General features: G+C 39.2%; 1 pseudogene; it reads left to right on the top strand.

Annotated features, from left to right (window-relative positions):
• Nucleotides 1-3,486: 3,486 nt before the first annotated feature.
• Nucleotides 3,487-6,475, top strand: LOC110864143 (annotated as a pseudogene).
• Nucleotides 6,476-14,588: the final 8,113 nt, after the last annotated feature.

Raw genomic sequence — 14,588 nt, 5'->3', positions numbered from 1 at the left:
ATGGATGTTAGTATAATTTTACGTGCGTTATGAACGTTGTAATACGTTTAGCACCCTAGGGTAACAAAAAAAGATCACAGATGACACTTGTCGCCATGTTACACATGTTAATTGTGTGTGCACATGTAACATCTTCTCTACAATGTGTGTAACATCCTTAAAATTTGTGTTCCTACTATGCTTTATATTTTTTAAGTACTTATAGGTAAACATGTTTTTTAAGATACAACATGTAACATGTGTTACACGTAAATGTTACACAAGTGTTTCCAGTTTACACATGTTACGTCTTGTGTAACTCTGCTTTATATTTTGTAAGTGTTTCCAGTTTCCAGTTTAAACATGTTTTAAAGATACAACCTGTAACATGTAAGTATTTATAGGTAAACATGTTTTAAAGATACAACCGTATCACCTTACAAGTTATATGTTTTGCTGACAAACGCCATGTCACACATGTTACACACTATAGAGTGAAACAACAGTATTGAACGCTGCTACACATTTCCCATTCTGTCATAACATGTGTAACCTTTTTGGGGGTTTCGATGTTGTAGGTTTGTACAGACTTAAATATATACAAATGATCCAAAAATGATCATACATGTGCTACCCTCTAGTGTAACATAAGTTACAAACATGTCTTACATATGTGCAGCCCCGATTTTTGGTAATAAAGGGGTTGAACATATGTAACACATGTTTGTAACATGTGTTACACTAGAGGGTAACTTCTGTACAACGTCAAATATACCCACCACCTGCCCTTCATCGACTTCTTGTTCCCCTTCTTCATCGGTTTCTCCATCTTCCTGCCAAGATCCCTTCTCGTTTGGCTGCAACTGCTATGGTCAAGTCATAATAACACAAGTTACAGTCCAGTATTTTTAATTTACTTATTAAAAAACAATAGTAGTAACATAACTAACACTAGTTACCTTCTACCCAATTATGCCCTGAACTTGAAGACTCCCCAAATTTTGAGTTTTTATCTGCATCATTTCACACATAAAAAAAACTAAGCAAAACCACCCAAAAAAAGGTTACATATGTAAACAGTTACCATACACTTCAAACAACTACTATCCGGTAGAACCAACTCCCTCGCTGCAAGCACTAAACAAACATGTAACATATGTTAGCACAACCTTTCGTATTTGTTTGACGTCGTATAGCTTTTGTTTTTGTTTTCTAGACTGGACAGTTGTGCTCCCCACAACAATTGTTTTAGATGTGTTACCCTTAAGTGTAACACACGTTACAAACATGTGTTACATATGTGTAGCTCCTTTTTGTGTCCAAGAAAGGGCTGGTTTTAACATAAGTAACACGTGTAACATTATTACAACATATGTGGCTAATTATGCTAGCAAGACATTTCAACTAACAACCCATTTAAAATAAATTTCAACCCATTTAAAATTACATTTCAACATTTCAACTTGTAAGCTAAGAACAACTGATAATATCAAAAAAAAAATAAAAATGATTTTAATACAAAAATAAAAACCTGTAAACTACATAAACATTTACCCATTAGTAGACCATTTTGTGCACACAAAAACATATTAACAACAGCCTTAACAAAAAAAGGTTACTCAGTAAAACCTCTAGTGTAACACACGTCACAAACATGTGTTACATATGTGTAGCTCCTTTTGTGTCCAAGAAAGGGCTGATTTTAACATAAGTAACATGTGTAACATTGTTACAACATATGTAGCAGCAAAAAGAACTACTTTTTATATATAAAATGAACGAGATCATTACTACATAAACATGATTTTAATACAAAAAACAAAAACCTGTAACTACTAAACATTTACCATTACTAGACCACTTTGAGCACACAAAAACATATTAACAACAACCTTAACAAAAAAAAAATCAAGGTAAATTAGTTCAAACCTGCTTCTCTCTCACACACTTGTGTGTGTGTTCTTGGTGTTCGAGAACACGATGAAGATTGTTGTCTCTCTATCTAAAATCAAGGTAAATTAGGTTCAAACATACTTCTCTCTCACATACTTGTGCGTGTGTTCTTGGTGTTCGAGATGAACACGATGAAGATTGTTGTTCCTCTCTCTAAATCTGCTTCTCTCTCATGTTCATCTTCAAATCTGCTTCTCTCTCATGTTCATCTTCAAATCTGCTTCTGCACTTGCTTCTTGCTTTCTTCCATTTTCCGGTGACTTTTACCGGATGATAACAACTGAAATGTTGCTCTCATATCTAGGGATTTCAATTCACCGTCGCACCTTGTTTTTATCTTGTTTCGCGATTCACCGTAGCACCTTTTTCTTCTTCCCCGGCGAGACTTCTTCTTCTCCGGCGAATGGATGATGATGATGATGATGGTGGTGGTGACTTCTTCTTCTCCGGCGAGACTTCTCTCTTAAATCTCTCTCTCTACCTCCTGAACTCTCACACACACACTTGTGTGTGTTCTTGGTGTTTATTTTGAAACATGGAGAGAGAGATAGAGAGAATGGATGATGATGATGGTGAATTTACAGAAGAAGAAGAAGAAGAAGAAGAAGAAGGAAGAGAGAGAATGAGATATTTTGAATTCTCAAAAAGAAGAAAGAAGAAAGAGAGAGAATGATGATGGTTTGATGGTGATGGTGACAATTAAAGAAGAGAAAGAAAGAGATATTTTAATATATGGTTTGTACTTACTTTGACTTCTTTTGGACAAATGTAATCATATCATATGTAATTTTACCCATATGCATTTGAACTAACTTTATTGACTTTATCATGTATTTAATTTAATTCAAAAAGGTTTCAAATTTTATGAGCCATTGGATGATCTTGATCAATGGTCATAGATTGGGTTTCCTAGGTTTTCTTAGTACAAATAAGTTTTCTATACATCCATGCCCTATATATATATATATATATATATATATATATATATATATATATATATATATATATATATATATATATATATATATATATATATAGTGGGCTGCTAGAATGAGAACCACCCCGAGTTGTAAGAACCGCGAGAACCACACCATCCGGGTCGCCGTTTACCACGATTTTTTTTACAACTAGATGTGTAAATTATAAACACATCCGTAAAAAAAAAATTAAACGCCCCCCCGAGGGGGTAGTTTTTTACACCACAAGTTTGGTGTTTTTATTTTATTTTTCTTTTTTTTTTTCACCAAACTTGTGGTGTAAAAAACTACCCCCTCGGGGGGGGGGGGGGGCGTTTAAATTTTTTTTTTTTTACGGATGTGTTTATAATTTACACATCTAGTTGTAAAAAAAATCATGATAAACGGCGACCCGGATGGTGTGGTTCTCGCGGTTCTTACAACTCGGGGTGGTTCTCATTCTAGCGGCTCCCTATATATATATATATATATATATATATATATATATATATATATTGAGTAAACTGCAATTTTACCCTCTAGGGTTTAGGCCAATTGACACCCTGACCCCCTCTAACGAAATAATTGCAATTTATCCTCCCCTCCAACGTTGATGTTATGTCGCAATTTTACCCCCTGTTGTCTAATTCTTTTTAAAGTCAACATAAAGTATTAACGGTCAAAGGGTATAATAGTCTTTTCCACACTAGTTTTATATCTTACTCAGCATAACACCCTAATATATCACACTCGCTGCAATCTTACCCTCCACCTATTAAGCTCTCCTTCCTTTCTTCTCCGGCGACATCAACTGCGATGTTTTTCTGTATTCCATTTGAAGCTTCAGTGACAATGAGACGATCAGGTGGCGTTGTGGCTGAATACGGCGGTCGCCGTCGTTGCCACGGCGACGATGTTGACTGGTTACATCTCTGTTTTACACATACTGAACCCCCTATAATTTACACGCGAAACGACAAACAAATCGATTCTGATCAGTTCAGTACCAAAAATGGAGGATTACCAAGCCAATAAACATTAATTTAATCCACTCACTCACAACACAAAGGGGCAAAACTTCTAAAATCCACTTGCAGAAAATCTTATTCAACAATTTCGGGAAATATGATTTCTGAACATTGTGGGAAATATAAGATTATTGTTTTGAATTTCATGTTATATATCACAACTTGAATAGACATAGGTTGTTTTGAGGAGGAGATCAAACTCCACTATTATGATGATGTCACGGTAAGACTCTGATAACCTCTGTTCTTATTGTTTACATAAACAGCTTATAACCACTAATTATGCACGCTGTTAGGAATATATTTTGGTTTTCCTGTTTATTGATAGAAACTGCTCTTATCGAATAAGATATTTAAGTGAATTAACTTATAATACAGAGTTCTGTTGCTATCATTCACTGAAAAATAGTATGGAACCAGAAAAGTATAATTAATATTCTTGTTTTGGGAAAATAAATTAAGTTTGAAAATACTTGTTTCTATCTTGTAGCCTGCTAATTACGAGCCCCCGTTCTTCAGAGGTTGCACAGAGGAAGAAGCCCATCATACATGGACCAAAAATCCTTTGAGAATGGAGGTTGGAAATGTCAACAGCAAACATTTTGTTTTATCTCTTAAGGTAAGAAATCATTAATTATATTGAAAACTTAATTATTCAAACCTCAGGGATTTTTGTTTTATCTCTTAAGGTAAGAAATCATTTGTTTTATCTCTTAAGGTAAGAAATATTATACTGTATACCAAATCCAATTTTGTATAACAGAAAAAAGGCTCACTTGTATAAAGTACCTGTATTCCTCTGTTTGTGTTAATTACGGTTACTGGTGAAAAAGAGGATTTCAAAGGTTTGATTATATATCTGTTTTTCTTTATCTGCTACTTGAAGTGTGCATATGTGATAGCTGTAAGAACAACTGCAATGGGTATGAAGTTGTTAGCTGCTAACAAACTCCAACTTCTCTCTATCTCCCTTTACATTTTAAAGAATATAGACTGCCGGTGAAGGACCTGCAACAGGCCGGAACAAGAAGACGACACCGGAACCAACCATAGGGGGTCTAGTTAATGTTGCTGTGATAATGGTGATTTTGGTGGGGGAGATGGTGGTGGTGATAGATGGTGGCAATGGTGGTTGATGGTGGTGGTGGGCTTATGAGAGAGGGAGTAATATTGCAGAGTAGAACAAACCATAGGGGGTAATATGAAAGGGTAACATAGTTATTTCACATTCTATTTAACAGATCTGTTAACTTATTTGACGGCAGGGGGTAAAATTGCGACATAACATCAACGTTGGGGGGGGGGGTAAATTGCAATTATTTCGTTAGAGGGGGTCAGAGTGCCAATTGGCCTAAACCCCTGGGGTAAAATTGCACTTTACTCATATATATATATATATATATATATATATATATATATATATATATATATATATATATAAACCATCACTTAAAACATCAATCCATCACATCTCCTTCCTCTCTCTCAAACACACACACACAAAGTAGTACAATAATGGGACATTCAAACTTTAAAGCTTGTGCAGTTGCTCGCTCTAACAATTTCATGTCTGATTGTAGTAGCTACATCTGCAGGAAGTTTTTACGATGAAATGGACATCACTTTTGGAGGCGAACGTGCTAAAATATCCAATGGTGGTCAGGATCTCTCACTTTCGCTCGATCAGTAGTACTCCGGGTCCGATTTCCAATCCAAACACGAGTACCTCTTTGGAAGGTTCGACATGCAACTTAAACTGGTACGTGGAAACTCCGCTGGTACTGTCACCACATTCTACGTGAGTTCTACAAGCCCTCATAATTTCAATGTTTGTATCCTAACGCTATATTAAAGTTACCATGTCCCTAATAAAAAGCATTTTATATGTAACAATCTGTTGTCATCACAAGGCGTGGGGCATGATGAAATAGACTTTGAGTTCTTGGGCAACACCACAGGAAGCCCTTACACAATCCACACCAATGTACACTCACAAGGGAAAGGAGATAAGGAACAACAATTTCACCTATGGTTCGACCCCACTGCGGCCTTCCACACATACACTATTGTATGGAACTCACAAAGAATCATGTAAGTCTGATCACATTCTACACAAATCATATGGTCTTAGCCCATTAGTAGGTACTGATCCTAAAGTACTTTTAATGCAGTTTCTTGATTGATAACATACCTGTAAGGGTGTTCAACAACCATGAGGCAGTTAGAGTTCCATTTCCCAAGAGCCAACCAATGAGAGTGTACGCCAGCCTATGGAATGCGGATGATTGGGCAACACAGGGTAGGCGTGTCAAAATCGACTGGACAAAGGCACCTTTCACCGCTTACTACAAGAAATTCAATGCCAATGCCAACAAAGATGGAAAGTCCACAACCTCCAAGAATGACAACCAGACATGGCAAACACAAGGAATCGATGCTGCTGGCCGAAACAGGATTAGGTGGGTGCAAAGCAAGCACATGATCTATAACTACTACAACGACCACAAACGCTTTACTAATGGTCTTCCTACCGAATGCAAACACTACAGATTCCTCTGAGCCGACTTGGGATTTCGATTTCCATCATCACCTTGTAATAAATATTTCCTCTGAGCCGACTTGGGATTTTGATTCCTCTGATCGCATCAATTATGAAGGTGGATTACTTCTTAGTCGAACCTAACTTTATACCTCCGTATACTTCAACTCAGTAATTGGATTACCTTACGATGAACTGCCGGACTTGGACACGGATTTGTCAACTCTCAGACAAGTATGACTATCTAAACATTTACCTTATCCTTTGTTTGAAAGGACCGTTATTTCATGATAACCTTTATGGTTATGTGAATCTTTTCGCTAGTCTCCTTACGAACCGACGTTTAAGGCGATGCCTTATTTTCATTACTAACTTGAGCAAGCATATCACTCCATTATCTCGATATCACGATATCCCCGCTTCTTCGCATGGAAACTCTAAACAAGATCTCCCTCTAGTCTAGGGATTTCAGCAAGCTCGACCCCCGAACGATAAACTTTCGAACCCTGAAAATTGGGACGTGTTGATTCAATTGTACCCTTTCCAACATGTTTTCGCATCCTCGCATGGAAAACTCTCAACAACGTAAGCGCTACTTTGGACTCATCCACACGACCTAAACAATCCATTCGAATTTGATTATTTACCAATTTGAGAAATCGCATCCTATCAGACGTTTCAGTAGATCTTAAACCTACAAACCCGCACGACAACTGTTCTTCTTTGATTACTTCCCGCTCCGCTAATCTTTTCAGGGTAACAATCCTATCGGTGAACGACGTTCTTCATTTTAACCTCATACCACTTGCTTACGACCAGTTGTATCTCCGACATCAGATAAACGCTTACTGCAAGTCCTGAAACCTTTATGTTTTGCCTCAAGTTGAGCACATCGATTGCGACTACTCTTCTTGCATGTTTTCACTGTACGTGTTGTGCTTCACGAATTCTCTAGTTCACATCTCACCCTAATCTGCACAAACCCTGCTCAAACAATTTACTCTTTACGAAGGTGACTCAAGGAGCAACGAGCCAAGGATACCTCAGAGGTAAAGGTATCACAAGCACTGTCTTTCGAACCTGATACGACCGATACTACTTCCTAGTCACGATATTCGAATTTACCTTACCTTGACATAATTGCCACTTGTTTTCTTCGACGACATCTGAAACTGCATCGGGAACCAGTAGGAATCTGAGCGACTTCTACGCCTTGCCCTAAAAACTTCTACGACACAAACCTCATTACGCTAAGTTTTCAACGCGCGACTTTTGACGTCGCGAAGCCCGCTTGTCTCGATTATGTACGCAATCCCTCACAGCTTTAACTCGAAAGAGTATCACCTGCCAATACAAGATGCCCAGGAATTCGCGATTCCAACAATTGAAAGATAAGCTATGAGGTACTCCTATCCTACCGTATCCTATCCAAAGCATTGATGAAATTACTGCTTGCAGCAATATGCCTAATCAAGTACTCGAATCACTAGATAAAGCGACGTGTGGATAATCATTACCTACGTGATTCGACAACTCAAGGTTTGCGAGGAAACTACACTACTTACGATCTGGAATTGGGAACGATAGATTCTATACTCGGAAATGAAGAGACACAGCTTGTACGGTACCCATTGCCCGACTTACACCAATCACAAGAGTCACTTATACGTCCACAGCCGAAAGAAACCAAACCTAAGTACGACCGCATGTTACAACTGACCGTTCACTCGAACCTCCCCAAGCGGATTCGCAGCGTGCAAATTGAGGAAAAACCTTTTAGCCAAGTCCATGCAGGGCATGGGTAAGTAACTCAAACTCAAGGACGGCATTAGTTGAAGCTGAGTTGTGATGGATCACCTGACTAAAACTGAACGTTTTCTCGTGGTCAAGAAAACCGACAAGTTTTCAAATCTTGTAAACATCTACTTGAAGGAAGTAGCTGCTAGGCGCAAGGCGCCAACTCCCATTGTCTCTAATTATGACTTACGTTTCACGTCCGATTGGTGGCTAGCCATGCACAAATCCTTCGGCTCACGATCGTGCATGAGCACTACTAGCACCCATGAATGAATGGTCGAACCTAACATACCGTCCAAACTCTTGAAGACATGCTGCAACATGTGTCACCGATTTTGACAACGGCTGGGAACGACACCTACCTCGTTTAGAGCATTGATAGAACTTAATCTAGCGTGAAGCAACGGTACCCTGGTACGGGTCACTCAGGGCGTGCGAACATTATTAAGAATGTTTGGTTGATTGTTTGCATACTATACCAGTTCGCGTCGTCGACACAAAACTTTTGATACAAGCGCGCACCCTAAAGTGAGTTAACAACTTTTTACTATTAGCATGCGTCCCTGGTTTGGGACGATGTACTATTTACCCGGTTTGGGAAATCCACACGCTACCCCTAGCTTAGGGCTACACGCGCGTCCTTAGAATAGTACACATTCCCGGGTATTGGGAACCACTACTATCCCTGGATTAGGACTGCTTCATATTCCTGGATTGGAATACTACTATCCTTGGATTGGGACTGCTTTATTTTTCCGGATTAGAGTACCACTATCCCTAGATTGTGGAGGAATACTTTTCAAACTAATGGTCCTGGAGGAATACTTTTAGATGTACCGGTACAATTTCGATGATTAGTTAAGAAACTCAACTTTATCACTTCGTTGAGGGACCGGGTGAGACCACAACCCTCAAGCGTTGTAAGTTACCTATAGGACGAGTTCGTTGGAACTCACGTCGTGGCCTGGGGGTTTACTCAGAAACGAGAAGACCAGATGATACGCACGTATCCCCCGCCATTTAAGAACAAACTCCAAGCCATCGTTTTAGAACAACATAATTTAAATTTTCGGGATGAAATTCTTTCAACTAGGGGATGATATAACACCCGACCCTCACAAGGTAAACACTCACAGAGCCGTATTTCTGAATGAATAAATATTTAAATCTATGCTATGAGAAATAAGTACAAAATCTATGAATTCTTCATTTACGTGTTATGTGGTGTTATGTGCTACGTGGCTTACACGTTCGTTTTGTGAATTTTCGTGAATTACGTGTATGTACGTATGGCAATAGGTTATCAGTGAATCTATAACTAGAGCGAATCGTATGTCTTAGCTTAAATTTCGAGGACGAAATTCTTGTAACATGGGGAGAATGTGACAACCCACACTCTCGATCCGAATCATCGAGAGAATGGTGTTTTATTATTATTCTTAATTGATTATTATTATTATTATTATTGTTATTTATTAAATAATAATAACCGCGTCGAGAGAAACGTGCTGTTTAACTGTTAGCCTGAGCCAAGCATATATGATTTAACACACACATGAACATATGTTATAACCGTTACATTTATTTATCCATCTAAACAAACAAGTTCGTTTTAACAAGATATGACAAAACGGGTTTGTGCACTTGGGCCAAGCCAAGCCCAACCCAAAACCCTTGCACCTAAACCCTAGACTAAAATAGAAAGTTAAACCCTTACCCCTCTCATTTCGTAAACCTAAAACCCAAATAACATTCAGCCGTAAACACCTCTTTTGCGATCAGAAAATTCTGGAGACCAAAACTGATCTCCGACGAGGTCCTCCAGCCACACACACATGTCCCACCTCATGCTTTCTTACACCTAACCATATTCCCTTTCCAGCCGGCCACTGAATCCCAGCGACATCGATTGTCCCACCCTAATCGATGGCGGAAACATCGGGATGCGGCACTAAGCGTTCAGATTGCTCATGAGTTTCCATAACACTAATAGTTTTGATATAGATTAATTAAGTTTCACGATAACATTGTCTAAAACATCAACCATGAAATATCAAATACAATCATCAAAATTGTTTCAAAGTTTCTAAGATTAACTAGGGTGAGTTTCGAGTAGCATCCTAGCAAGTTTCTTGATAATCAGCATCCTATCAGCCTGCAACATGTATTAAAATAATGTCAATACAATAATGTACTGGCAAGTATACAAGTTTTAGTATATAGCATAATAGTTTAAAAAGACTCATATCCATTATGTAAACGATAAATCAGCCTGCAACATGTATTAAAATAATGTCAATACAATAATGTACTGGCAAGTATACAAGTTTAAGTACATAGCATAATAGTTTAAAAAGACTTATATCCATTATGTAAACGATAAAATAGTTTCAGCCATGCTAGTGTTCGCAGTCCAAGTGATAGCCCAAGTGTCACGATGCATTTACCACATTCCCAAGAATCAAGGAAAGCAAATAGAATCCTCCTAACAATACCCCCGAGAATAATGGGGAGGTGCATCTTCCTATAGCACTACTATTGTTAAGGCGGAACTACACACAAGGATTAAACGTTCACAAAGCATAAAGAATCAAGAATCAAGAATCCAAAAAGTATCAAGTTTCACATTCATAGAGAATAGAGTTTAGATTCAAATAGTTTCAAGTTTCAAGTTTCATAGAATACATGTTGCATCCCAAAAGTTTAAAACAAAAAGGGATCGAGTATACTCACAGTGGTTGCTTAACAGTAAAACTGTTATTGGAGCAAAGGGAGCTCTTAGAATTAGCCTGATTAGAGTACAACAGATAAGCTTCGAGCATAATAATGAGAATCGTGCAAAGTGTCGGATCAGTCGCCTGATCGGATGGCCATTCGGACGGATGGTCATTTGGTCGGATGACATATTTGATCTAGACGGATCACCATCCGATCGGATGGTCATCCGTACGGATGGCCATTCGATCGAATGGTCATTCGATCCAAAGTTGAGTTTCCAAAATGTTAACTTTTGAAGTGTTCATGTAGCAAGATACCGAGTCATTCGATCGGATAGCCGTTCGGTAGAATGACACTTCGAGTGTAAGTATCAAAGTTCAAAGTTTCTGATTCAAAAATAACTCAAGTGTTGAAGGTTGTAAGGCACATGTCACTCGATCGGATGGCTGTTCGATCGAAGGGCCGTTCGATCGAGAGGACCTTGTCCCTTTTTGCAACCTTGTAAAGTTTCTAAGTTATGAGTTTAACGGTGACGGCTTGGTATGTATTGAGACAACATCAAACACATCAAGGCTCAGCCTGTCTGATCGAATGGGAACCACCCCGTCTGATCAGGTGTCTGTCCCTGATGGTGTTCATGTCTGAATTCGTAATCCGGCCATCTTCTCTGGTGATAGTCCATTTCCAAGCCGACTCCAGACTAATCATCAAATCTACAGCCCACTTGGGTCCGGTTTCCACCGTTTTAAGTAAAAAAAAAATTAAGGAAGTTTGAAGATAACTATGAATTTGACTGAAAAACCTTGATTTAGTAAGGATTCGGTGTAAAAGTACATGAAATTCCTCAGATCTGAGCTAGATCTTGACTGGAATGACACCACACAACTGTTAGTACAAACCACCATGATGACGTCATCCTCAAGAGCTCGAATCTCAAAGATTTCACGGTGAAAAGTGTGAATTCGAAGAAGAATCATGTAGAGAATAGTGTGTAGATTGAAGCTGTACAAGATTTAGGTTGAAAACTTACAAGAATCGGCCTAGAATCGAAGAAAAGTGCTCAAGAATGAGAGGGCATGCGTCTTGGTAGAAGGAGGCTGTCACATCAGTGTTGAATGATGTGACATGTCCTATTTATAGTGCAAGTGGGGAGTTAAGACGTTGTGTATTATTGTGTAATATTATCACATAACAAGATTATATCATTATTACAAAAGTTTCGAAGTTTCCGAGTTTACACAAGTGTCAAGTCTCCAGTCTCTCGTTCAACCAAGTCTCAAGTTTCACGAGTCTCAAGAGTCAAGCACCAAGTATCCAGAATCAAGAATCAAGCCTCAAGAATCAAGTATCAAGAATTAAGGGTTTGAATAGTACGCTTGGTCTGTCCATCCGTTTGAGGATGAAAGGCCATGCTAAGATTCAAATGAGAACCCATAGCGGACTGAAAGGTTTGCCAAAGACGTGAAGTAAAACGTCCATCACGGTCAGAGATTATGTCTAGAGGTATGCCATGACAGCATATAATCTCATCGGTATAGATTCGAGCAAGTTTCTCCACTTTACAATATTCATGAATAGGAAGAAAGTGGACTGATTTTGTCAAACGGTCTACGAACACCCAAATACTATCATGACCAGCAGGTGTACGGGGTAGTTTAGTTATAAAGTCCATAGCGATGCTATCCCATTGCCAAACAGGGATTTCAGGTTAATCTAAGAGCCCTGAAGGACGTTGATGTTCACCCTTTACCTTTGTGTAAGTAAGGCACTTAGAGACATACGCAGCAATGTCCTTCTTCATATCGGGCCACCAATAAGTCATATGCAAGTCATGGTACATCTTATCAGCGCTAGGATGAATAGAGTATCAAGACTTGTGAGCCTCGTTCAAAATGAGCTCACGGAGGTTATCACGATCTCGCACCCAGATGCGATTGAGATAGTATTGAAGTCCGTCAGACTTAGTTTCGAGATGATCCACAGTAGCACCTCGTATTTCGACAAATAGACTACCTTCATTAGCTGACGAATACTGAGCTTAATGAATGCAGGTATGAAGATCACTAGAGATAAGATAACAACGAATAGTATAAACATGAGCCTTACAACTAAGAGCGTCGGCCACGACATTCGCCTTGCCAGGATGATAGCGAATTTCACAGTCATAGTCGTTAAGCAATTCCACCCAACGCCTCTGTCGCATGTTCAGCTCCTTTTGGTTAAAGATATGTTGAAGGCTCTTATGGTCAGTGAAAACCACACACTTTGTACCATACAGGTAGTGTCGCCAGATCTTTAACGCAAATACAACTTCCCCAAGCTCTAAATCGTGAGTAGTATAGTTTTTCTCATGTATTTTGAGTTGACGAGAGGCATGAGCAAAAACCTTGTCCCACTGCATGAGCACATAGCCCAAGCCACGTTCGAGGCATCACAATATACCACGAAATCGTCATTCCCATCTGGGAGAGTAAGGATGGGAGCATTACATGAAAGGGTTTAAAGAGTCTGAAAAGATTCCTCTTGCTCGGGACCCCAAGCAAAAGGTTTATCTCTCTGAGTCAACGAAGTGAGAGGAACGACGATCTTAGAAAAGTCCGAGATGAATTGACGGTAATAACTCACCAATCCTAGGAAGGAACGAATCTCAGATGTAGATTTAGGGGTACTCCAATTCTTCACAGCTTTGATGTTAGAAGGGTCAACATGAATACCTTGCTTACTAAAAATGTGACCAAGAAATTGTACTTCGTCAATCCAAAACTCACACTTAGAAAATTTAGCATAGAGGCATTCACCACGTAGTAACTCAAGAATCAAGCGTAAATAACGAGCATGATCAGCTCTAGTTTTAGAATAAATGAGAATATCACCAATAAAGACTATCACAAAACGATCCAAATAAGGTTTACTCACACAATTCATGAGATCCTTAAACACAGCGGGTGCGTTGGTCAAGCCAAAAGGCATAACCACGAACTCGTAGTGCCCATAACGAGTGCGAAAAGCGGTTTTGGGTGCATCATCTTCGAGAACACGGAGCCGATGATAACCAGAACGAAGGTCAATCTTCGAGAAACAGGACGCGCCTTGTATTTGGTCAAATAGGTCATCAATACGAGGGAGAGGATAACGATTCTTAATGGTAAGCTTATTAAGTTCACGGTAGTCGATACACATACGAAACGAACCAACTTTCTTCTTGATAAATAGCACAGGAGCACCCCATGGGGAGGTACTTGGACGAATGAATCCCTTGTCGCGTAATTCCTGTAGTTGGCTAGACAGTTCCTGCATCTCGGAAGGTGCAAGTCGATAAGGAGCCTTGGCGACAAGAGTCGCACCAGGTACGAGATCAATACGAAAATCAACGGATCTAGGAGGAGGAAGACCATGAAGATCTTCAGGAAAGACATCAGAGAAATCGCACACCACTGGGACGTCGCTTATGTTCTTCCCCTTGCCCTTTTGTTCCACCACGTGGGCCAAGAAGGCAAAGTTATATTTACGTAAGCCTCTGTTTGCTCGAGTGCATGACATCAACTTCAGTCCTCTTGAAGGTCGGTCTCCATAGACGTGCAAAATATCACTGGACGGAAGAGGTAGACGAACAAATTT

The sequence above is a fragment of the Helianthus annuus genome, chromosome 11, assembly GCF_002127325.2.
Source record: "Helianthus annuus cultivar XRQ/B chromosome 11, HanXRQr2.0-SUNRISE, whole genome shotgun sequence".
NCBI lineage: Eukaryota > Viridiplantae > Streptophyta > Magnoliopsida > Asterales > Asteraceae > Helianthus > Helianthus annuus.
Note: the sequence above shows the minus strand (reverse complement) of the source record. Positions and strands in the feature narration are given on the sequence as shown.